Source organism: Mus caroli, chromosome 19 (assembly GCF_900094665.2).
Source record: "Mus caroli chromosome 19, CAROLI_EIJ_v1.1, whole genome shotgun sequence".
Lineage (NCBI taxonomy): Eukaryota > Metazoa > Chordata > Mammalia > Rodentia > Muridae > Mus > Mus caroli.
Window position 1 is genome coordinate 22402036 of NC_034588.1, and position 23433 is coordinate 22425468.

The following is a 23433-nucleotide window of genomic DNA, read 5'->3' on the forward strand; positions in this document are numbered from 1 at the left end:
GTACATATAGGTGCGTGAATGTGTGGGTGGGTGTATGCATGTGTGCATGTGTGCGTGTGTGTGTGTGTGTGTGTGTGTGCACACGTGCGTGTGTACGCGCGTGTGCGCATGTGTGTATATATCTTGTTATTCTGGTGTCCAGATTGTCCCTGTTGAAGGTTGCCATGATTGGCAAGAAGTGAGGGACCCCAGAGGGCCCAGCTGGAGTGATAGAGTAAGAAAGCCATGAACTCCAGGGCTTTGGAACTGTTTCTACATGTTACCGCTCTCCTTTGAGCTCTCGGTTGGAATTTGCTTTCTGTAGCGAGGTTCATTATATAACTGTGAGTCAAGCCTTCCCTTTCTCCTGTTTATGAAAAACAAAACAAAATCAGTTCAGTTTGGGAGGATCTGGAAGCTTACCAGCTGACACGCCCAGATTCCACAGGAGGGTGAGATAAGACTGTGCCACCCAGCACCTTTCCCTTCTGGGCTCGCTTCTGCACAGGCCCTAGCAGAGATTGGCAGCGTGGGGGTCGGGGACAGCAGGGACAATACCCTATTCCCTGCCTTGGAGTTTTGCTGCCTGTCTTGCTTCACTTGGAAAGGGCATTGAGCAGTAATGCATCGTGGGAGTGTGAAGAATGAGCCCTTAGAGCAGCCCGACTTGGGGGAAATTCAGAAAATGTAATACAGAAATGTAGGTCCTTGCAGCTTCTGTGACCCCAACAATGGGACTGTTGGGAGAACTTCTGAAGTCAGTTTTGAAAGCCAATTTGCCCTCGCAGAAGTCTGTATCCCTGCTCCCAGTGGGGGAGCTGCCTGGTGGGAGGTCTTCTCCGCAGGAACAAGATCTAGAAAGGATGAATGGAAGGGGCAAGGCTGCTCTGGAGTAGACTGTGCCGACTGACTAACATGCCTGATGTTATCATTCTCTGCTTGGCTTTTAAATAAAAAGTGTGTTGTGTGTATTTGCTTGTGTGTGGGTGTCTACCCACACAAGTATGCTTTGCCGTGCACGTGTGGATGTCAGCGGATAGCATGTGGGATTGAGTTCCCTCCTTCCACCGTGGAGGTCCCAGACACTGAGCATCTCACTGACTCCTACTTGGCTTTATGGGAAGAAGTTCTAGGGTGATTTCCCCCTGGGTTCCACGGTCGTCTCCTGTGTGACATAATCCTGGGGAATGAGCTACTGTGACAGTTAAGGCTATAGATACAAACAGGCAAAAAGGCCACTTGCTTTTAATATGTTTCTTCTTCCAGTGATGTCTTCTTCACATACATTTTATGAAAAGCATAAACATTAAACCTGTCTTTACATTAGGAAAGAAAAGCTGTCATTCTTCTGCTGTAGAACATTTTATATGTTTCTATAAAATCTGCTTTGCCTTGCCCATGAAGTGTTGAACGGTGTCTTCTCTTTTTTAGCTTGATAGTTCTATGTTATAATTATGTGGGTGGAGACTGGTAGAGGCTGAGGTGGGAAGCCAGGCTTAGAGAATTAAGAGTGATGCCTTTCTTTGAGGCTACCCCATCACCCCTTCCTGCTGGCTGAACAACTGTGGGACCCGACACATCACTTCCTGTCCAAGTTGGCACTCAGAGTGGCGCAGTGACTCTGCCCAGTGTTCTCTGACCATACTTGGCAGGATTCCAGCCATATGGTCGCTCCGAGAAACAACTTAGCCTCCCACTTTGCTTTCTGCAGCCTTGGGCAGCTTCCCCGGACTTTGGTACCTCTGCCCCCTGCGTTTTGGAAGAGCCCCATTGAGTCCCCAGACCTTGCCTTTGTTTAACATTGGCTTTCTGGATGTCCTCCATCTGCCTGGTTCCTTCTCTGTGCTAGGTCCTCAAGTCTTTCCTAGGAGAGATCATATCACATGCTTTCTTGTGGGAGAAAGGAAGATAGCGGCTTGTTGGTCATTTTCTTCTCCAAGCAGAAAATAATTCATATAACCGTTTTGTGCTCACTCTGTTAAAGCCCTGTAACTGAAGGCTTTTCCATGTGTGACCCTGATTGCTGAGTGAGGCTTTGAGCCTCCAAGACATTGTTGACCTTGGTCTAGTGGCTAGGATATGGAAATGTTCTAAGGAGAACTCCCTCCTGCAGTTTGAGTGAGACAGATGGGGAAGCTGCTATGAGGACCAGGCCTCATCTCCCCAGTGCACACAGGCGCAAACGGGCTGGTATTTTTGCTATTTTCTGTTCTTCACAATCTGAGTATTCTCTAAGGTGATTTATGCTGTCTGCCATGTTTTCTCTGAGGTCCATCAAGCCATTCCAAAAATTCTCTACTGTGTTCCCCTCAATTCTTGCAAGCTCCATCCAGTGCATAATTCCAAAGCCACTCCCACATTGTTTAACCTGTCTTTTTTAGCATCACCTACTGCCAGGTCCCCTGGCCTGCAGTACCTCCTCATCTCTGCTGGAGTATATAAATCACAATATCAATGCCGAGCATGCAAACCCTCTCCTTACAGTATGGGGGTCAAAAGTTCAATATGGATCTCTCTAGGACCAAATCCAGACTCCGGCAAAGCTGGCTCCCTCTGAAGAACCTGATTCGTTATTGCTTCTCTATCACTGCGCTGACACTGTGACCAAGGCAACTTGAAGAGAAAGAGTTTACAGTTCCAGAGGTTAGACCCCATGTCCATCATGATAGGGAGCATGGCAGCAGACAGGCAGGCATGCTGCTATAACAGTAGCTGAGAGCTTACATTTTGAGATACAACCAGGAGGTGGAGAGCAAGCTGGAAGAGCATGGGGTTTTGAAACTGTAAAGGCCAAGCCCCCGTGACACACCTCCAACCATGCCACATCTTCTAAGCCTTCCCAAGCCGGTCCACCAAATGAGGACCAAACGTTCAAAGATTCTGCTCTGTGGGGGCATTCTCATTCAGACCACCACAGAACCCCTTTTCCCTGGTCCTGGTTTATAGAGGCAGCATGGATTTTCTGGCTCATGATACCCCAACTATCCCCCACCCCATTTTCAAGGGGTAAGCCCTATTTACATTTCAAATTTCCTCTCCATTTCTTTCTGCTCTTTAGGATTCATGATTAGACTGGCTATTGGTATTCTGTCTGGACTCCTCCTCACAGCTACCTGGCAACAGCCAGGTAGGCCTGGCCCACTGTAAAGGGAGCTGCTTGCCCCCTCCTCTCTCTCTTACTCTTGTTCTCTTGCCCTCTTGCTCCCCCTCTCTCCCCGTTCCCTTCCCCCATCTCTCCATATGGTCATGGCCGGCCTCTACTTCTCTACTCTCTCCCTCTCTCTGCCTTTCTCTCTGCCTCTACTACTCTTTTAACTCCCCTCCATATGCCCTAAGCAAACTCTATTCTATACCCGTGTGTGTCTGGTCCCTCATGGGGAAGGGATGCCTTGGCATGGGCCTGCCGAGGCATCCCCTTCCCCCACACCTCACCACACACCTTAGAACATATTCTTATACATCTTTATCTTTTTATAATCATAACACTGGCCCCATTTGGGAAATCCAGGATAAGGTCCCCACATCAGCATCCTTAGCCTCCGTCCAGCCAGCAGAATCATCTTCGCTTTGCACATTATGCGTTCACAAGTTTGAGGACTTAGGAGTAGAGCAGTTTCAAGAGGTACCATTTCTTGCCTGTTTTACAGAGTAGCACGTGCATCCGTAATGCAGTCTATTGTGTGGTCTCAGCTTACAGACGCTGCTTGCATGGGTGGGACTAGGGGCATTTCCTCCAGAGAGCATCTCTCACACTGGACTGGGAGCATGCACCCTACAAGAGAGTAATTAGAGCAGACATTCAACCTGTGGGTCGCTCCTCTGGGGGCTGAAGAACCCTGGGGCAACCCTTTCAGAGGTCACCTAAGACCATTAAGAAAACACGAGTATTTACATTACAGTTCATAACAGTAGCAAAATCATAGTTATAAAGTAGCAACGAAAATAATGTTATGGTCACCATGACCGTATTAACCAGGAATTTTATTAAAGGTTTGCAGCATTCGGAAGGAAGGTTGAGAACCGCTGTATTAGATGCGCCGAAGAGTAGAAGCCCGGTGAGGGGGGGGACTATCCTAGCGACTGACTATCCTCCTTATTGTAACGAATTGAAGAAATAGACCTGCCATCCACAAGACACCCATTCATAACTGAAATATGAGTGCCAGTTTATAAAACTGAGGTGTCTCCACAGGGCTCGGTCTCCTTTGAAGGTGAAGCTGAGCTGTATGGCTGTTTGATCCTGTGTTCTTTGTTGGGAAATTGGACCCTCTGTGGCATTTTGGCATGTTACCCAGCAAGGTCCCTTTGTGTGTGTGTGTGTGGGGGGAGGGCAGAAGCCCCCTCCCTCTCCTCAAGACACCTGGAATTTGATGCCAGCTTCCATCTGACAGCTGGCTAGCCTGTTGGGTCTTTACAAGCTAGGTCTTGTCTGAGGAAATAATTTGCAAGAAGATCAAAGCATGGATGGGCTAAATTAATTTTTCAACAAACTCCTGGGTTAGGAGATTGTAAACACTGACTCTAAATACTTTCAAGTCCTTGATAAGCAAGGAATTTTTGAGTCTCTTTGTTTTTTTGGTTTTTCTTTCTTTTTTTTTTTTTTTTTTTTTTTTTTTTTTTTTTTTTTTTTTTTTTTTTCTTTTTTTCTTTTAAGATGTCTGTGTTTGATTGATGTGTTTCAATATGTTAAAAAGAACTCTGAAAACCTGAGCCAGCCTGTGTAAGGTGAAGGAAGCCCTGCAGTAAATGACCTGATATAATTGTCCTCCCTGGGCGATTGCAGCTCCTGCCTTTAACCTTTCGCCTTTTGCCTTGCACAGAGCGCTGGTTCTCACAGGACGGGAGTGCATGGAATTCTCCATGGTCACTCAGCAGTGCAGAGGCATTTCTGGGCACTGTGACTTGGGAGGTGTCACTGGCATCTACAGAACATAGGGTGGAGATACCCACGGCAGCGCCACAGCTGAGACTTGTATCGCCCAGAGTATCAGCAAGGCCTGAGGTCAGGAAGCCTGGGTTGAGCAGAGACAGCTTTCTGCTTTTCGGTTATTCGGGTATTCTCTTATCCTCCTCTTCCTGTCCCCTTTCTTTCCTTTTTCCTTCTTCTCTTTCTCTCTTCCTTCTCCCTCTCCCTCCCTTCTCCTCCCTCTTCCCCTCCCTCCTTCCCTCTCTCCTTTTCCCCCTCCCACCCTCCCTCTCTTTTTTCCTCTCTTTCTTCCTTTTGTCCTTTCCCCTTTCATTCCTCCCTCCCTCCCTTCCTTCCCTCTTCTTCCTTTCTTCTTTTCCTCCCAACCTACCTCCCTTCATTCCTCTACCCCCTCCTTTCTACCTACCCACCTCTCTCCTTCCATCCCACCCTTCCTTTGTTGCTAGACAGGGTATCTTATTTACTTTTCTGTTGCTGTGCTAAGACTCTTCAACTTATAGACAAAAGACAGTGTTGGGTCCTCGCAGTTTCAGAGTTAAGAGTGTACAACCATCTTGTACATGGCCGCTGGCGGATCGGCATGGTGCTGGAACAGTAGCCAAGAGCTTACTTACATTTTGAGACACAACCAGGAGGCAGAGAGCTAGCTGGAAATGGTGTGGGGTTTTGATTGCCAGGGCCTACCCTGCTGACACACCTCCTCCAACCACGACATGCCCCTTAACCTTTTCCAAACACTTACACCAAGTGAGGATCAAACATTCCAATGTATGAGTCTGTAGAGGCCATTCTCACTGAAACCAGCACACTGTCTCTCACTATTGTAGGTCTGGATAGCCTGGAGCTCTGTAGACCAGGCTGGCCCCAAACTCACATCTACCTGCCTCTCCAGTGCTGGGATGAAAGGCATGATTATCATACCTTGTTGATTTCTTAACCCTACTACTGTATTGAGTTTCCTAGGTGATAGGGGATGCATGGCCACTTGGTTTCTCAATAAGTGAAGCCACTTGCCCTGGGCTCACATACTTCTTTGTTGTGGCTTGTGGCCTGCACCGTGGTCAAGGCCTTCATCTTTTCTGTCTTGGGTCAGAGTGATTCAGGGCAGTAGTGAGGTGCAAATGGCAGCTGTGGTGGAGTCAGCTGGGGAAAGATGGAAAGAACATTCCAGGCTTGGGGTGCTCCGTGAAGCCTCTGCTTCTCCCTTAAGTCACATGAGTAACTTAGAGCGTATGTGGGTGTTTAAGGCAGATGCCTCTGCATAGGCAACATAAACGCCTGTTATGTATGGGACATGAAAATGTAAATGCCCCTTTCCCAGGTATCTTGGACAAGGGACCTAGAAGAAGTGTTTAATACCTTAAAATTTTCATAAAAAGGTCTTAAACATCCAGGGTTTGTTCTCAGCTCTCCCTGGAAAGAGAAAGGCAGTTTCTAACTCTTCAGTAAAGGTTACTTCATGATGGACAAAGCAGTCCCCTGTACCTCAGAAGCAAGTGGCCTCAGGCCAGAGCTATTTTTAACACTGTGATGACAGCAGCTAGTTCAAGTTGTAACATTCCTGACTTAATTACAGAGCCCAACAGTTCCTTCACACAGGTGGGTTTCAGGGTTTCCTAGATCTGACAGAAGCTAGAGGGTTCATTGTTTAGATTCATATTCCTTCTCCCTCCCTCCCTCCCTCCCTCCCTCCCTCCGTCCTCGTCCTCCTCCCCTTCCTCCTCCTCCTGCTGGCAATTAATCCTAGGACCTGGTACATGATAGGCAGGCACCGCCCTATTCAATAGCATCTTCACACCCACCACACACACGCCCACACACTTGAAAATTCCTAGGACTTCTCTTAGTTACCAGACAGACCAACCTTCCACTTGTAACTCTCCTGTCTCACCCTCCCAAGTTACTAGGATTATGGGCTGGTACCCCGGACGCAGCACCTTGTTTGAGACTGGCTTAGGGTATGAGGTTAGGAGTCCGATTTGCATTAGAGTCCCATTGCACTGGGTCCACTGTGGCGGTTTGTAAACCAGTAGCAGCCTCATAAAGGTTATTCAAAGAACCAAATTAGGGTATATCTGTACGACCTCTCGCATAGTTGATAAGTAAAACAAAAATCGTACTTATAAACATTATTGGTTAAAATATCCACTTTTTAAGTATCGTGTCCATTTAGAGTTTTGTTACTGTTAGTACTTTTTTTCTGTTTCTTTGAAGATTGTTACTGGCTTTTTTTTTTCTTTTTAAAGTTTTTTGAGGCAAGGTATCACTCTGTAGCCTTCTCTAGCTATCTTGGAATTCACTCTAGATGACCCTGCTACCTCAAAATTGACCTGCCTCTGCCTCCCAAGTGCTGGGATTAAAGGCATGTGCCACCACCGCCCGGCTTGTGTGTGTGTGTGTGTGTGTGTGTGTGTGTGTACTTTTTTCAATGTCTTTTATAAATATAGCTTTCTGTCTACAGATCTCTACTTGATTTACTATGTTCCTATCGTTTTTATTTACTGATACTACTGTAAATGAGATTATTTTCTTACTTTCTATTTTGGATAGTTCACAACATATTTCATGGTGTCTTTACAGCCTGGAATGCTTCCGTGTGACACTATTCCTTGAGAGACAAGAACAATCATCTACTTATCCCAGATAGGGAACCACTGACAGTCCAAGGTAAGGAGTCCAGCTGGGTGAGCCAATGAGATTACTTAGGTTAATAAACGAGAGCAGATAGAACTCAAAGACAGTTGTACCACCAAACCCACCCAGCATTCGTGAGAGATCAGGAAAGCTGGAAACCGGGAGTGCACTGCACAGTCTCCAGGCAGCTCAAAGGGTTGGAGATGGTTCTTTCTGTGAGGGTCAGCTGGTTTCAGCTTCCTCCAGACAGCTCAGCTGATGGATGGCTTTGTTGGTTTGAGCCTCTTTTAGGCAACTCAGCTTGTCTGAGAGTGTCTCCCAGCAGTTGTTATTGCATATATATTGGGCGGGGGTAGTGGTGGGGGTGGGGGTAGTGAATCTAGTCAGCTTCAGGAACTTCCTGAAGCCTTTGGATTGTTTATTTCCCCGAGTTTAAGCGCTTCCCTGCTGAGTGGAATATTTCACCTGTGTATCCAAGATTTGGGAGGTTTTATCTCCAAGGAAATTGCTATATAGAGAACAATAATTCACATTTTGATTTTTTAACAAATTTCTGGTGGAATTTTTATGGTTTTTGATATTTAAGATCATATTGTCTGCAAACAGACAATCTAACATCCTCTGTGAGTTGAATGGATTTTTTTTTCCCTTGTCTTATTGCTCAGGTTGGGTCTTATACTGCCTAGAACTGACAGGAATGGGTGCTCTTGTGTTGTTTCTGATTTTAAAGGAAAAGCTTTTGGCTTTCTATTACTGAGTATGGTGTTGATGGTGAGATTGTTATATATAGACTATTATGTTGAAGTATATTTCTTCTATACCTCTTTGAGAGGGTTTTTTCTTGTTTAATCATCAAGGCATATAAAATTTTGTCAGATGCTTTTTCTGTGCCTATTAAGGTGAGTATGAAATTTCAGCTTTTGATTTTGTTAATGTGGTATATCATATGTATTGATTTGCATATTTGCCGAACCCTCTTTGCATCCCAGGCATAAGTTTCACTGATCATGGTGTGTGGTCAACTGTTTTTTGAGGCAACAGCTGAAGAATTTAATGTGTTACACTGCATATGACTGGAGTCAAGATTATTGAATGCAGAGTTTGGGTGCAGAATGACACATAGATTGGAACTATAGTCAACTTTTAAGTGTACTAATCTGGAATAGTGTGTATGTGAGCATGCGTGCACATGTGCCAAATATGGAGTCAGTTTTTACCTTCTACCCCAGGGGTCCCCAGGACTCAACTCAAGGTTGTCAAATTTGGCAGCAAGCGTCTACCTTCCTTGGCATATTTCTTGACACACATAGACACAGCTATGGCACAGAGAGGGTGTTCGTAGGCTTGGTACTTACTGTGTTCACTGGTGATAATGAGTCACAGTGGGTTTGAGGTTGGCAGTTCACGAAGAGACAAATCAATATAGTGTGTAGAATAAGTCAACTGGTTTGGAGCTAAAAGAAACAGAATTTGTGTAGTTGGAGAGATAGGCCAGTAAGCAGAGTCGGGGTTCTGGTAGGAGAAGCACAAGCCTGTATAGATACCTAACAGTGGGAACCATCCGGAAAGTTAGAGAAGAAACCTTCTGGGAGAGGTGGAACAGAGACACATGCTCTAAAAGGAGGGTGAACATGTGGTGTTAGACCAGAGGGAGCGAAGTTCAAGACCTGACACTGGAGAGTAGTTGGGTGTGCCTTGGATGGGGGTGTGTGTAGATGGTAGAGGTATGCCGAGGAAAGAAAACTTGAGCTGTTTCTGGAGGGTGGTGGGAAATCTCGGTGAGTTTTAGTTTGGCGAGCGATGGTACTAGGAAATAGCAGGCTAGAGGAAATGTCTCCAGTGTGAGTGTGTGAGAAAGGTCTGAGGCAGAGCCCCGGGAGTGTACGCAAGTGAGTGGAAGGCTCGCCCAGCCTAAGGCTTGGCTGGAGGAAAGAGAACCGATTAGAGTTTAGGAGTAGACTGTCTGAGTTGGTGGAATGCAAAGGGAAGAGTCCAGGTCAGTGCTGGCTCAGGTTTCTTGGGACAGCAATCTGATGCTCAGTAAGAGAAACCCTGGGATGTTGGATGGTGGCAGTGAGCTCATTTATGGACGGGGTTGGGGGGAGCATTGTTAATGGAGACGACTAGTTGGAAAGAAGGAACTGAGTCCTGTGGTTCTTTCTGTAGTAGGCAGTACATTTGTGAGGCAGTATTATCACCTGGTTATAGAAAAAGCTGAAGGCGAAGTCCCAGGATCAGCGTGCAAGGGAGGCAGAGGCTGAGAGCAAGAAGTATGGAGCAGCTGGAAAGGACCATTTCCAGGAGGGAGCAATGGCTAGTGTCAGATTCTGCGGAGAAGTGAGAACGGAGTCATTTCTGCTGGATTTGGCAACAAGAATCATGGATAAAATTGGGTGATTGCCCGGCTGGCCTTGAATAGAGAATTCAGGAGCCCTGTGCAAACAGTGCTGGCCTGGAGAATGGGTTTTGGGGACCAGGACGAATGCACCTCTTCTGGATGGACACAGTTCCTGGGTACATAGCTTGGTGAATGGACATCATGGATGGAACTTCAGCCTCTGTAGGCCATCAGAGCGCGGGGCTCTTGTTCAGTCTGCAAACTGCTGCTCTTAAACACCCAACAGTACACACAAAAGCCCCGCACCAATTTTTATCTTGCCCCAAATGACACTTGTGCAAAGATGGAGAAAGGCCATGTGGACAGACAGACCTTTCAAGATTTTAGTTGTGAGGAAGATGGGTCTGGAGGCACGTCTGAGAACAGTGGCCCAGGTCTTTGCGGATTGTGGCAGTTGTCACCATTGTTCCCCAACCTGTGGTAGGGTCTTCCCAACCCCTGGGTCTTTGTCACCAGGTAGAAGTTCCTCACTGCTCAGTCTCTTGTAGCCATTCACAACCCCGCATGTACGAAATGGGAGCTATTCTGTGTGTCTGCATTCCTGTCTCCAGGCACTTTGTCAGACATCTGCATTTTAATAATATGGGTCAGCACATTTTATTTTAGCAACCCAGAGACATTGCTTTGGTTAATCAAAAGCAGCTGATAATTCTCTGAGAGGTTGACAAGGCCTTAGTGTGTGGCCCCTTGACTGTCAGTCTTGGGAAGTGACAGAAGTGTTCTCTGACTTGCAGGCAGCCTTGCGTCTGGCTCTGAGAACAGGGTTTGAATGGTTCTCACCAGATAGACTGGCAGTCGCCCTCTCAGCATTTTGGGAGCAAATCAAGTCATTATCTCAACAATGTCAAAACTGTGTTCCCAGCTCTGTTACCATTTGAAACATTTGGGGCTGAAGGGGCGGAGAAGAATTAATTAGCAACTCTACTGGTGTCCTTTTTCAGCCTTCTCAAATGGCAGTCCAAACACCGTGGTTGCTCATTTGGTGATACTGTTCCATTTGCTATGAACGACTGATGACTGGTTAAATTTTGTGAGCCTCTCCAAGCTGAGGCTAACAGTGTCTGGGTTCCAAGGGTCAAGCAAATACCAGGAGACACAACGCCAATGGGGAAGGAGTTGAATTTGCAAAACCCACTAGGAAAGTCCTGGGTGAGTGTGCTGGGTGCTGATTCTGTGCTCAGGAATATCTTCTAGTGCAACAATATATAAATCTAAAGCCATTGAAAGGAAGTAAGCAAGTGTAAATGTTAGCATTGGCTTACTATATGAGACAGCGAGAATGGGTGGTGGAGACGAATGTGTTCAACTCAAACCTGGTGCTAGAGCGCTGATTAAAATAACTATGGGCCATACTGACTGCAGATTAGGCATTGGATGTGGGTCCACTCCTAATTATTGTCTGTAGGTGTATTTAGGTCTTTTTCTATTTGTTTTCTTTGTATTTTAAAAGTACGACTGATATCAGTCTTCTCTCCCAAGTGGTGAACACGAATAAACAAATAATAGATAGCCTTGCTCTACAACCCCATAAGACACCAACGGCAGCTTTCACCGATTAAGGAAAATGTGGTGGAGAGCAGGGTTTGGGGCAGGATATTGATGCAGTCTTATTTCCAGCGGTGGCTGATCATGTTCCAATTCTGGAAGGGAGCTGATGGCCATTAGATAGGAGGATTAAATGTCCAGAGAGCTAGTGTGTAGCAAGGGAAGTGTAGTAAGCAAAGTAGAGTGGATGGCTTGTGCCTGCGCCACAAATATGACAGCTATGTGAGGTCAGACACTTGTTAATTAGATGGATGGGACCCATGCACATACATTTAGCCAAGTATGTGCACTTGGTTATCTATTTAAACAAACAAAAAAGCCATCCAGATCAGCATGTGTGTGTGTTCAAGCATCTGAGTGTGTGTGTTCATTTAGTCAGGACTGTAGATAAATAGCTCTCTATTCTCCCCTCCCCCATCCCTGTTTTCCATAAGGTGACGTTTGTATTTGTGTTAGAATATATTTTTTTCTGTGTTTAAGATAACTATTTATCATGCTTTTTAATTCGACTAAATCTTAACATGTATTGAGACTCTTTTTTGCTGGCTAGTGGGAGCTCATGCCTTTAATCCCGGCACTTGGGAGGCAGAGGCAGTCAGATTTCTGAGTTCGAGGCCAGCCTGGTCTACAGAGTGAGTTCCAGGACAGCCAGGGCTACACAGAGAAACCCTGTCTTGGATAAAACAAAACAAAACAACCCAAAAGACCCTTTATAATTATAATACAGACACAAATGTCAGTAGTCATTGCCAATTCTATTATGAACAACTAGTGAAAGTGGCCAGGGAGAGATTTCTCCCTGCTCCTGGCAGCCAGCAGCAGATTTTCTGTCTTGTTATTGGGCTAGGAAGGCTTTCTAATGGACTGCTGCTTACTGTGAGCATCCCTCTTTGTTTAACTTGATACAAGTGAACTTGATACTGACCCTCCGGTTCAGCCCTCAGTGGCTGGTATAGATGTCCCTGAGTGCTTCCCAGGTCTATTTTTAACTGTAAACAACAGGGTTGTTTGCCAAGAACCTGTGACAAGAGAATGAGTTAATACGTATTTACAAAGTGGTGCTCTTGAGTTGTGTGACAAAATCCATCAGATGTGCCCCTGCCGGCACAGGCCCGTAGTTCTCACTACTCAGAAGGCTGAGGCAGGAGGATTGTCAGTTCAGGGCCTGCCTGGGCAACTTGATGGGACACTGCCTCAAATAAAACTGTACAGAGTGCCTGACTAGAACTTAGTGTTATATGCTTCCTTAACATGCAAAAGGTGGCAGTACTGCTCCCCAGCCTGGGAAGAAAAACCCACTAAACCTGTCATGTATTGACATATCCATGGTTGCCTAGGAAAAATAAGAAAGGATGTGATTTTTTAAAAAAGCATCAATAGTGGCATATTTCTCTAGTAATTACATTTATTAGTGTATATTCGTTGTACAAAATAATGAATTTCATATGATATTTTCTTGGGTATGTATCATGTACTTTTGTGATTTCCCCCACCCCCATTTCTTGACCCCACTTTCTCCCTCCCTTTTCGCCCCTGTACATTTCCATGCAAATAGACATTCACATAGTTATATATGAATGCAGGTGAGTGAGTATTTCTATGATTTGCTGACTTAGAATTCTTTGTGTATGGACCAAGGAGTCACAGAAGGCTAAAGTTCAAGTAACTGGTAGCTGTCTCCCGAGTAACTTCTCCCGAGAAAAGGAAAACGGAAAAAAAGCTTTTATTCACCCCAGACTGGGAAGGCATTGACAGAGGAAGGACAGGATTTGGGTCAAGTGGTGAATGAATGGTATTCGCAAGTTAGTTCCAGAAGAATGGGCTCTGTCACCAGAAACCTGGACTACGGTAGGGGAAGCTGAATCCCTGACGAGTTCCGCCCACGGCTTTGCTAACCCACACTAATAATTCCTCCACAGAGCCCTCGGGGCACCTTCATGTCTGACAAGTGTCCAGTCACACCCTTTACTCCTTCCCCACCAAGAAATAGTTTTCTACTTCTATAAACTTGGGAGGGCTGGACCACGTGAGGATCTTGTGAGTTTTTTGTTTTTTTTTTTTTCTTCCACCACAGGATCGTTAAAAGCCCAGGTCTCCTGAGAGTGAGGTGGTTGATTTCAGCTGCTTTGATTCAAGATAGGCTTGGCCAGTCTGGATAACAGAGCTATTTTCTTCCGTAGAACATCCATGCTGATTTCCGTATGCGCAGATTTAAGTTCTCATTTGCCGTATATAAGGCTTGCACCCTCTCCTCTCTGACCCGTCCCAGCACCTTGTTTTGGTTTTTGTTTATTTGTTTGTTCGCTTGCTTGTTTCTATGATGGCTGTTCTGACTGGGATTGTAAGTAGTTTTATTTATTTTTTTTTTAATTTATTTTTGGTGTCTGAGCATGTACATTTATGTGTGTTCCACAGGCACCAGTGTGGAGGGCTGGACAACTTGAGTCTGTTCTCTCCTTCCACTGTGTGGGTTCAGGGGATGTGACTGAAGCCATCAGGCTTGGTGGTGAGCACCTTTACCCACTGGCCTGCAATGTACCATTAATATGCATTCCTACGATGGCTAAGGATCTCGAACATACATCAGTCGCCTACTTTTACTTATTTGAAGAACCTGTCTAATCCACCTGCCCACTTATCGATTAGATTATTTTTGTTTATGTTTAATTTTGAAGTTCTTCATATAGTCTGGATATTAATCTCCTGTCAGGTGAAATGTCTGGCAAACAGTGTTCCCCACGTTGAATATGCTATCTCTTCATTACTTACATTGTTGTACAGAATCAAAAACTGAAACAAACCAGAAACCACTTGCCTCCTCTTGTTCTTTCTCCAGGGTCTGGTTTTGCTTGGTACCTTGTTAAAAATGAGATGGGGAAAGCTCTATGGTGGTGTTAGTGGTAGCACACACCTTTAATCCCAGCACTAGCGAGGCAGAGGCAGGCGGATCCCTGAGTTCGAGGCCAGCCTGGTCTACGGAGTGAGTTCCAGGACAGCCAGGACTACACAGAGAAGCCCTGTCCAAAAAAAAAAAAAAAAAAATACAAAAAAGAGCTTATTTTTGAGTCTTCTTCCCCCGTGTCCCACTTGGCTAGTCTTGTACCGTTTGATTCTGGTATTGAGACATCGTCAGCATCTTTTATTTACTTATTTTTTTGGTGCAGGGTTGATTGGACTATTTGGGGCCTTTTGTGTTTCCATGTGAATTTTAGAACACACTACCCTGTCCCCTTCCCATTTAGATGAAAAAAATGCCATTGGAATACTAATGGAGAGTTCGTTGCCTTCAGTGGTAAAGCCATTTTTACATTATTAACCATGTTTATCTGGGCATATGGTCTATCTTATATGCCTTTAGCTTCTTTCTTCAGCGTTTATGTTGCAGAGTATACTTAAGTCCCTCCGATACATTTATCTTTTGATATTTTGTTTCTTGAAGCCATTGCGAATGGGATTGTTTTCTGATTGATCTCATACATGGTCCCTTCATTATTGAGGAATAGAAAAACTACTGTTTTTGTTTTTTCTACTTTTTTATACATGTTTGTTAGAGCTGAGAGTTTTCTGGTGGCGTCTTTAGGGTCTTTAAGTATAAAGACCATTGTCTCCAAATAGGGATTGTTAGACTTTCTAATTTCCTGAATGTATCCCTTTTATTTTGAAATCTCTTGTTTTACTGCTGGCTGGGACATCTAGCATTACATTGAATTAGAACAGAGTGTGGCCACCCTGGTTCACTTCCTGATTCTAGAGTAACTGATTATCAGTTTGACTCTGCCCTTACAATGCTGTCTATAGGTTTGTCTTGTAGAGTCTTTATGGTATTTAGCTATGCTCCTTCGATTCCAGGTTCCCTCAGGGCTTTAATCATGAAGGGGTGTTGCATTTTGTCAGAGGCCTTTTCTGCTTTTGTGCTGAGGGCTGTGATTTCTGTCCCCGAGCCTATTTACGGGCCTTATTTACTGCTTTTTAAAATGTATCTTGAGGCATCTTTGGAAGGAAACCAACATAGAATATTTTCCTGTGCTGTTGAATTTTTTTCTAATCAGGTTTTTAAAAGTTTTTATTGATCATAATATCTTTATGTAATAAATATACAATACAAGGAGAAAATAAATGTAAGGAATGTAAGTGGCCGGAGCTTTATAATGTAGCTGAAGAATGCATTGCATCAAATTATAGATGTGATACTGTAGTTAATATCCTGATTCCATCAAAAAAATCCAAGGGCATGTCTTCCTTTCTCTGTTATTACTTCCACTGGAAAATAGAGATGCATATGTATGTAAAATTTTGAATTTAACTGGTTTCTGGTTTCATTTCTTCCTTTGTCCTACTTTGATATTTCTTCCTGGTCTAGTATCATGAAGCATTCTAGAGACTAGTGACTAGCTGGTCAGAATCCTTTGTAAAATCTCAACTCCCTGGACTTGATATGAGTGCATGCCAGCTCCCAACCTAAGCCTCCTGTCCACCTACCCACCCAGCATCCCAGCATCCCAGCATCCCAGCATCCCAACATCCCAGCATCCCAACATCCCAGCATCCCAGCATCCCAGCATCCCAGCATCCCAGCCTCTGCTCTTGGGCAGAGTGCGGAGCAACAAGTGGTGGAGCCTCATGCCTGTTGGTGACTTAGTTCATTTAAACTTTCTTCAGTTGTCACTTTTGTTTTTCCCCCCTCCTTTCTTGTATCTGGTGTAGGCTAGCCTTCAGCATTTTTTCTGCTCCTGCCTAAGCCTCCTGAGTGTGGGGCCGGTGTCGGGGTGGGAATGAGGGTGTTGCAGGTGGTCATCATCACACAGGGCTCTTGAAAAGGAGTTTTTCATGCCAGAAGGAAAGGCCACAGTATTCCAAGACAGCCTCTGTCTCATGGTGAGAAGTTTCTCTTCCTGTAAAGTGAATGTCTGGGGAATCTTTAAAAATGACCCTCCCAGACCCCCAATTCTGGTTCTAACAGCTGTCTCAACACACAGCTTGAGATGCAAGCAACCTGGTTTCCTCAAACTACAGGCTGTGCTGTGTGTGTGTGTGTGTGTGTGTGTGTGTGTGTGTGTGTGTGTGTGACAACGGAAGAGTCCCTCTCCTCTCTGTCCCAGCCACCTGGCCCCTTTGTTCTTTCTCCTTGTTCTCTGGACTCTGAGAAACAGTGACTCCAGGACATAGGAACCAGGAAGTGGGGGACTAAATCCCTGTGCAGGTGGCTGGCTGGTCATTGTGTGGAGGAAGCCAGCCTGGTTCTTCCTGGGGCTGCTTTCATCTCCTCAGGGCCTCCAGAGGATCTAGTGATGCCTAATTGGGGCTGGGGGTGGCACAAACAAAGCAGTGGGGGTCAGAAAGGTCCCCAGGGAAACATTAAAAAGAAGAAGAAAAAGATATGCCATTGGGAAAAAACCTACTTGGTGGGTTTTAGACTTTTCTCTGAAGCTGTTGACATCAAGGAATCAAGGACTTGGCTTTCTTGTGTGGGTGCCCGTGGAATGTTAGAGTCTTGATACCATCAAATAGGACTTGAGATACACAGAGTTGCAAGCCTATTGGGAAACATGTGGGTGCTGCTCACTCAAGTGCACACACACAGCCTTCGTTAGTGACAGCTGTAATTTTCAGTATTGGTTTTAGATATTAATAACTCTAAGCAGAAGTTTCCATTTTAACTTTTTTTTTAATGCAAGCTGTTAAAATGTTTATAAAAAAAAAAAAAAAACAGAGCCTGCCATTTAACAATGTTTCTAGCCCCTCCCTTCTCCCCACAACTGAATGTGAGCCTAATTGCAGATCTTAAGCAGTGCCATTTTTGAGCTTAAGCCCCAGGAATAGATACCCCACCTTTTCCAAAAGCCAGGGAAGTGACCTGGATCAGGAGAGCTGGTGAGTTAGGGTGGGAAGCGCAGTGGCCTTCCCTCCCTCGTGAGGCCCTTTGGATCCTAGTGCATTTTGCTTTGTTCTTTGAGACAGTGTTTCTCTGTGTTGCTCTGGCTGTCCTTGAACTCACTCTGTAGGCCTGGCTGATCTCAAACTCAGATCTGCCTGCCACTCTACCTCCCGAGTGCTGGGATTAAAATCGTGACCCACCACTGCCTGGCACTTTCTTCCATTTTCTACCCGATTTTGTTTCCATTCTTTCTCTGGGCTGCTTGTATTTTTTATTGTCCTTCTCCTCCCCCCCTGACTCTGGAGTGATGTCTTCTGGATGTCTTAGCTTTAGGAGTCCATGCCCATCTAGTCTCCTCGTCTCTTACATCTTGAGAATTGAGTACAGGGGAGCAGAAGGGGAAAGTGGGAAAGAGACTTATGTCCATGGGGGAAAGCCATGTCAGTCCTTGGGAAGTATGGAAATGGTGAAATACTCATGATAATCCCAGTACAGGAGAGGCAATGCAGGTGGATAGACCTGAGTTCAGGGCCAGCCTGGAATCCGTATTGACTTCCAGACAAGCCAAGGCTACATAGTGTGACCCCTCCCCCACAGCATCCCCACCTCCATGAGGCTGTCCATCTGGGAGCTATAGCAGTTTCCACAATGAGCTGTAGGACCAGATTCTATATATTAGGCCATTATGATTTATAGTTTCATTTTGTTTTCTCGAGACAGGGTTTCTCTGAGTAAAAGCACTGGCTGCCCTCGACCAGGCTAGCCTTGAACTTACAGAGGATCCACCTGCCTCTGCCTCCCAAGTCCTGGGATTAAAGGCATATGGCACCATGATTCCACAAGATTTACCCATTTTTATTTTCTCTTAATGAGTACTTGCATGCATATATGTCTGTGTTCCTTAGGTATTCCTGGTGCCCCAGAGTGTCAAATCCTGTGGACTGGATTTAGATGGTTGTTATTGAGTGCTGAGAAGGGTACCCAGACTCTCTGTAAGAGCACAACACCAACACCCCCTGACACCCTACACACACACACACACGCACACGCACACGCACGCACACGTACACGCACACACACACACACACACACACACACACGGCTGCTGAGTCAGCTCTCAAGCCTGGTTCTTAGGCTCTTTCACCTGGAGTCTGCTGGCTATTTCAATGAAAAGGCTCATACCTGCTTGTCTTTCCTTTTTCTGGAAACCAGAACATTGTTGGCAGGCTTCACTCTGACACTATGGCGTGCCTGAGAATCTGACGGGCATTTTGAAATTAGCTGACTGCTCTGGGTTGGGAAGACAGTGCATGGAACTGTTAAAAATTCCCTCTCTTCCGTGCACCAGACCCTGAGCCTGGTTTTAGAAGCACAGCCAAGGACAGGCATGGTGCCAGCCCCTGTGCAGCTTGCAGTGGCGACAAGGACGCTAGACAGCATGACTAATGGGCAATAAATAAAGAGACCCTGAAATGGGAGCCCATGGCTTAGCCTAGACCACACAGGCATTCCCTGAGAGGTGACTGACACCTGAGGATTAATAGCATCTGCTGTGTGTGAAGGTTGGGATAGGTGCTCTGAGGCATAACTGTGGGACATTTGCAAAGGCCCTGAGATAGGAACGGGGCTCTTCCCTGCTTGAGGGACAGATTGGGGTTATGTGATTGCTAAGGGTCTGGGCTCAGGTGAACTAACAGATCAGGCCTGTTCAACGCCTCTGTCCTCAGCATTGAAAGGAATATTCCACAACAGTGCTAATATCAGCCCAGTGTATATTTAAGCTTTTTTACTTTTTATTTTTTTAACCCAGGGTCTCATTTAGACTAGAATAGCCTTAAACTCCTCCTGAGTGTTGGAGTTAAAGGCATGGACCCCCGCTTGCAGTTACCCAGTATGAGTGTGAAAGATCCTGAAGCGACTTCTTTGTAAATGGTTCTTTGGTCTTTTAATTATAATATTAAGCATTATAATGTTAACCACAAGAAGGAAGGAAAAGGCTCACTGAATGAAGTCAAAGAAACTTGGAATGTTGCCTGTCTCCTACTTCAGCCAAGATCTCATTTTTTAAAAAAAAATCTTCCAGTCCCATCCTTGGCTAATCTGTCAAGTCTGTATCTTGCCCTGGCTTCTCCCTCTCTGTCAGTCAAAGGATCAGTAAGGAAACTCTTAGGAGGTGTTTTCTCTTGGTCACAGTATGTGCAGTTGGATCTCTCACACACTTTTTGTGGGTTGTGTTGTTTGTGTTTGTTTGTTTGTATTGTTACTTTTTTTTTTAGGATCCAGCCCAGAATGAGTTATTTGTAGCTGGCTTTGTTCTTCTCTCTGTCCTTTTAAATCATTACTTACGGGTGCTTCATGTAAAAAGCACTTTAGATGTTTGTATCCCGTGTCCTCTATGGACTCAGGTGTGTTTAGGAGCATTTATAACTGAACAGTTTATAATAAAATATAACATTCAACTGGGCGGTAGTGGTGCACGCCTTTAATCCCAGCACTTGGGAGGCAGAGGCAGGCGGATTTCTGAGTTCGAGGCCAGCCTGGTCTACAAAGTGAGTTCCAGGACAGCCAGGGCTATACAGAGAAATCCTGTCTTGAAAAAACCAAAACAACAACAACAACAAAACAAAACAAAAAAACCAAAAAAAAAACCCAAAATATAATATTAATAAAATATAATAAAATTATTTTTGGACACTGAGGCCTGCTTGCTGTAGGACAGCAAGTTTTTTGTTTTGTTTTAGTTTTGTTTGCTTTTTCCCCCTTCAATACTTCCTTTTTTCCTTTCATTCTCTCCTTCCTTCCTTCCTTCCTTCCTTTCTTGTTTCCCTTCCTTTTTTGAGTTGTTATCCCCTGCCTCAGTCTCTGAGACCTTGGGTCACAGGTGGCAGTAACTTCAGACTCTTGATCCTTATGACTTCTCCGAGATGAGGGCTGTGTGACAAAGTCTCACTTATGTGTTTTGAAATCGAGGTCACAGAGTTTCCCAGGAGTTCCTAGGTAGGCCACGGTGAAGCAGAGACCTCGGCTGTTTTTAGGCCGGTCTGGGATATTGCCTCTGATGCTGAGACCCTGTGTGGTGGGATGTCCAATAAATGTAAACAGAGGTATAACCTTCCAAACTCTAGGAAGAACTGAATCCACAGCTCAAGTGAGGGGAAAATGAAAGTCAGTTGCATTATTCTTTGCCACTTCTGATGAATTCAAACCTTCCTTTGATTTGACTTTACTTTCAAATGTATATTAGAAAAAAAAAAAAAACCAATAGACTATACCTAATAGATTTAGTGGAAATTTAGCCCAAATACCATGGCAATCTGAGGGAATGATCCCTTTAAATATATCATTCCTATCGGGGGACCCTCAGATTTCTATGCCTAGGTGAGTCCTCTGGAGGGCGAAATGTGTAAAGTCTGGGGTTTTCTGAGTCCAGTCTAGCCATTTTCTGTTATTGGCCAGAGAGCTGGCGTTTCTGACAGAATCCTAGGTGATGGGTCTTGGTCTGTCCACTTACAGATACGCAAGGAGGAATTGGCTTATGTGGCTGAGGAGGCCAGGGAGTCCCAAGACCTACCATGTGTGCATAGGAGAGCCTGGAGTGCCCCACCCCCAAACTCTGTGGGGACCTCGGGTGTGTGTTTTGACTCCAGTCTGAGGTCAGGACCCTGTGCCCAATGTCTGAAGGCAGGAGGGAAAAAGTGCCTTAGTTATGTTTCTGATCAAACACACCGTGACCCAAGACAACTCGGGAAGAATACGGGTTTATTTTGCTTATACTTCCATAGAGCAGTTTATCATGAAGAGAAGTCAGGCAGGAACTCCAGTCAGGAACTGAATCAGAGCCCGTGGAAGAGCGCGACTTTACCTACCTGTTGTCCACAGATTGCGCAGCCTGCAGTACCACCTGCCCTCCCACCCCCACACTATGGGCTGGGCCTCTCCCTGTCAATCACTAATCAAGAAAATGCCCCTCAGACTTGCCTACAGGCAATCTGATGCAAACACTTTCTCAATTGAAATTCCTCTTCAACCAAATGATGACCTTGTGTCTAGTTGACGTAAAACAATCACAAGGTTTCGGGCTAAGGGATGATTTTGCCTTTCTCCCATCTCTGTTGCGATTTGGGTGCCTATCGGCACTGCTGAGAGAGATCTTCTCCATCAACTCTCCAAGTTTGCACAAATCTCTTGCAGAAACAGACTCACAGACTTGCTCAGCTAACTCTGTGTGCCCGCTTGACTGAACTGAACAAGTCGGTAAAGGTGCTGCTAGTGTTCTGGGGGCACACACTCGGAGCGCCACTGTTAGGAGACGGAGCTCCTGGACATTGTTAGTACTCATGGAATCAGAGGACCTGGTCCTGAATCCCAGAGAAAGCCATTTCCTGATTGTAGCTACATTTGTAACCCATAGCAAAGTCAATCGGATGCTCACCAAGGCCTGGGTGTTCAAGGGCTCCAGGGAGCCAGCACTCCTGTTAGGTAAGTAAGGGGAGAGTCCACCCCACCCCCTTACATGTGATAGCACCGGACACAAGCATGCAGCCCATTCCCGTGCATCTAGGATGAGTGCAGTGTTCTATTCTACTCAGCCCAAGGCAAGGGCGTGTGCACTCCTTGAAATAACCAAATGACTGCACATCAGACTACGTCCAAGTTCAGAGTGGGTACAACAGATACGGAGTAGGCTGGCCTCTATTCAGTCTGTACCAGGCAGAGAAGGGTATACATGGCTGTCCTTCCTCTGGAGTGACTGAGAAGAAGTATCTGAGTAGCTGAAATCACAGAGCCTAGTGCAAGTGAGCCTTAAGAAATTCCTTTAGATGTATTGTGTCCAGACTTGTACCAGGGATACGAAGTGCTGGATTTGACAAGACCTGAGGATTCCCAGTGCATAAGTAGTTTAAAAAAGAAAATGCTTCTCAAAGTACAATTAGGGAAAAATTTCTTTGAAATGCTGAAGTTACCCTTGGGTGGTGATAAAGATACCGGCAGCCCCTTCTACTTTAGAATTAAAACACCTTTTAACCTTCCCAGTGCTACAATACCGTCATTAATTGTGTGTTCATAAACATCACTGGCCATGTGTAAAGTGATCATTAGATTTTTTTTTCAGAGCTATACTTATGACAACTAGTTTTAAAATCATAGTGCTAATTAAAATGTTACTGTGAAGTCGGTGGGGGAGGTGGGTCTTAGCTCAATGTTTTTTTCTAGATTCTATTTGGTGGGAAGATAAATATTACTGAATACAAAAGCATTTCCAAAATTTGTGTCTTATAGATGAGAGGGAATCTGAAATTACTTTTGATAATAAATGTCTAATTGGAGAAAGGGAGGCTAGGGTGCAGGGCTAAGTTGGGTAAAGTGTTAACTAGCATACATGAAGTCTTAGGTTTGCTCCCTATAAAACTGGGTGTGGTGGCACACACCTGTAATCCAACAGTTAGGAAGTGGAGGTGGAGTGGGACAGAAGGCAAAGTTTATCTATCCCCAGCTGTATGGGCAGGTCGAGCAAAGCAAACAGAGGCTAGGGAAATAGCTCAATTAATAACGTGCTTGCTGGGCAAGTGTAAGGACCTGAGGTCAAGCCCTGGCATCCCTGTAAAAGCTAGGCACAGTGGCACACATCTGTTAACTCCAGGTTGGAGGGGACATCATCCCAAAGACAGTATCCCTGGTTCTTGCTGGCCAGTTAGTTAAGCTGAATCTGAACCTGACCGTTGGAAGGGATTGAAGAAGACCTCTGATGTCAATCAACCTCTGGTCTCCATAAACACACAGGTGTGCATGCCCCCCCCCTACACCCATCCCCCCCACACAAATGAGAGCGGTAGGGAGAGAAAAAACGTTATCGTTGTTAGCAAAAGTTTTTTTTCTTTTTAAAATTGTTGAGCATGTAAAAAGCATCCTTGTGTCTGTGTCTGTCCATTTGTCCATGCGGGAGGGAAGCATTTGAAAACCTGGTAGGCTCGCTGTGTTGCCCTGTGGCTGAATGTACCTTGAATCTTGGTTTCTGGTGTTGGAGTCTCAATGCTGCCAGTTGTGAGACATGCTCCTGACAGTGTCAGGTCATCT

General features: G+C 45.2%; 1 protein-coding gene across 8 annotated transcripts in view; it reads left to right on the forward strand.

Annotated features, from left to right (window-relative positions):
• The window catches only part of Kank1 (KN motif and ankyrin repeat domains 1), a 195238-nt gene that overhangs the window by 28807 nt on the left and 142998 nt on the right, over positions 1 to 23433 (forward strand). For 5 of the 8 annotated variants that reach the window (XM_021151518.1, XM_029472382.1, XM_029472386.1 and 2 more), the window contains exon 2: positions 7487 to 7573. The exons of 1 other annotated variant lie outside the window; for it this stretch is intronic. The gene's annotated coding sequence lies outside the window, so the exon portion shown is untranslated. Of the gene's footprint in view, positions 1 to 4799; positions 4982 to 7486; positions 7574 to 10899; positions 11088 to 23433 lie in introns of those variants that run through there. 2 more of the 8 variants (XM_029472383.1, XM_029472389.1) reach the window with 2 other exon arrangements.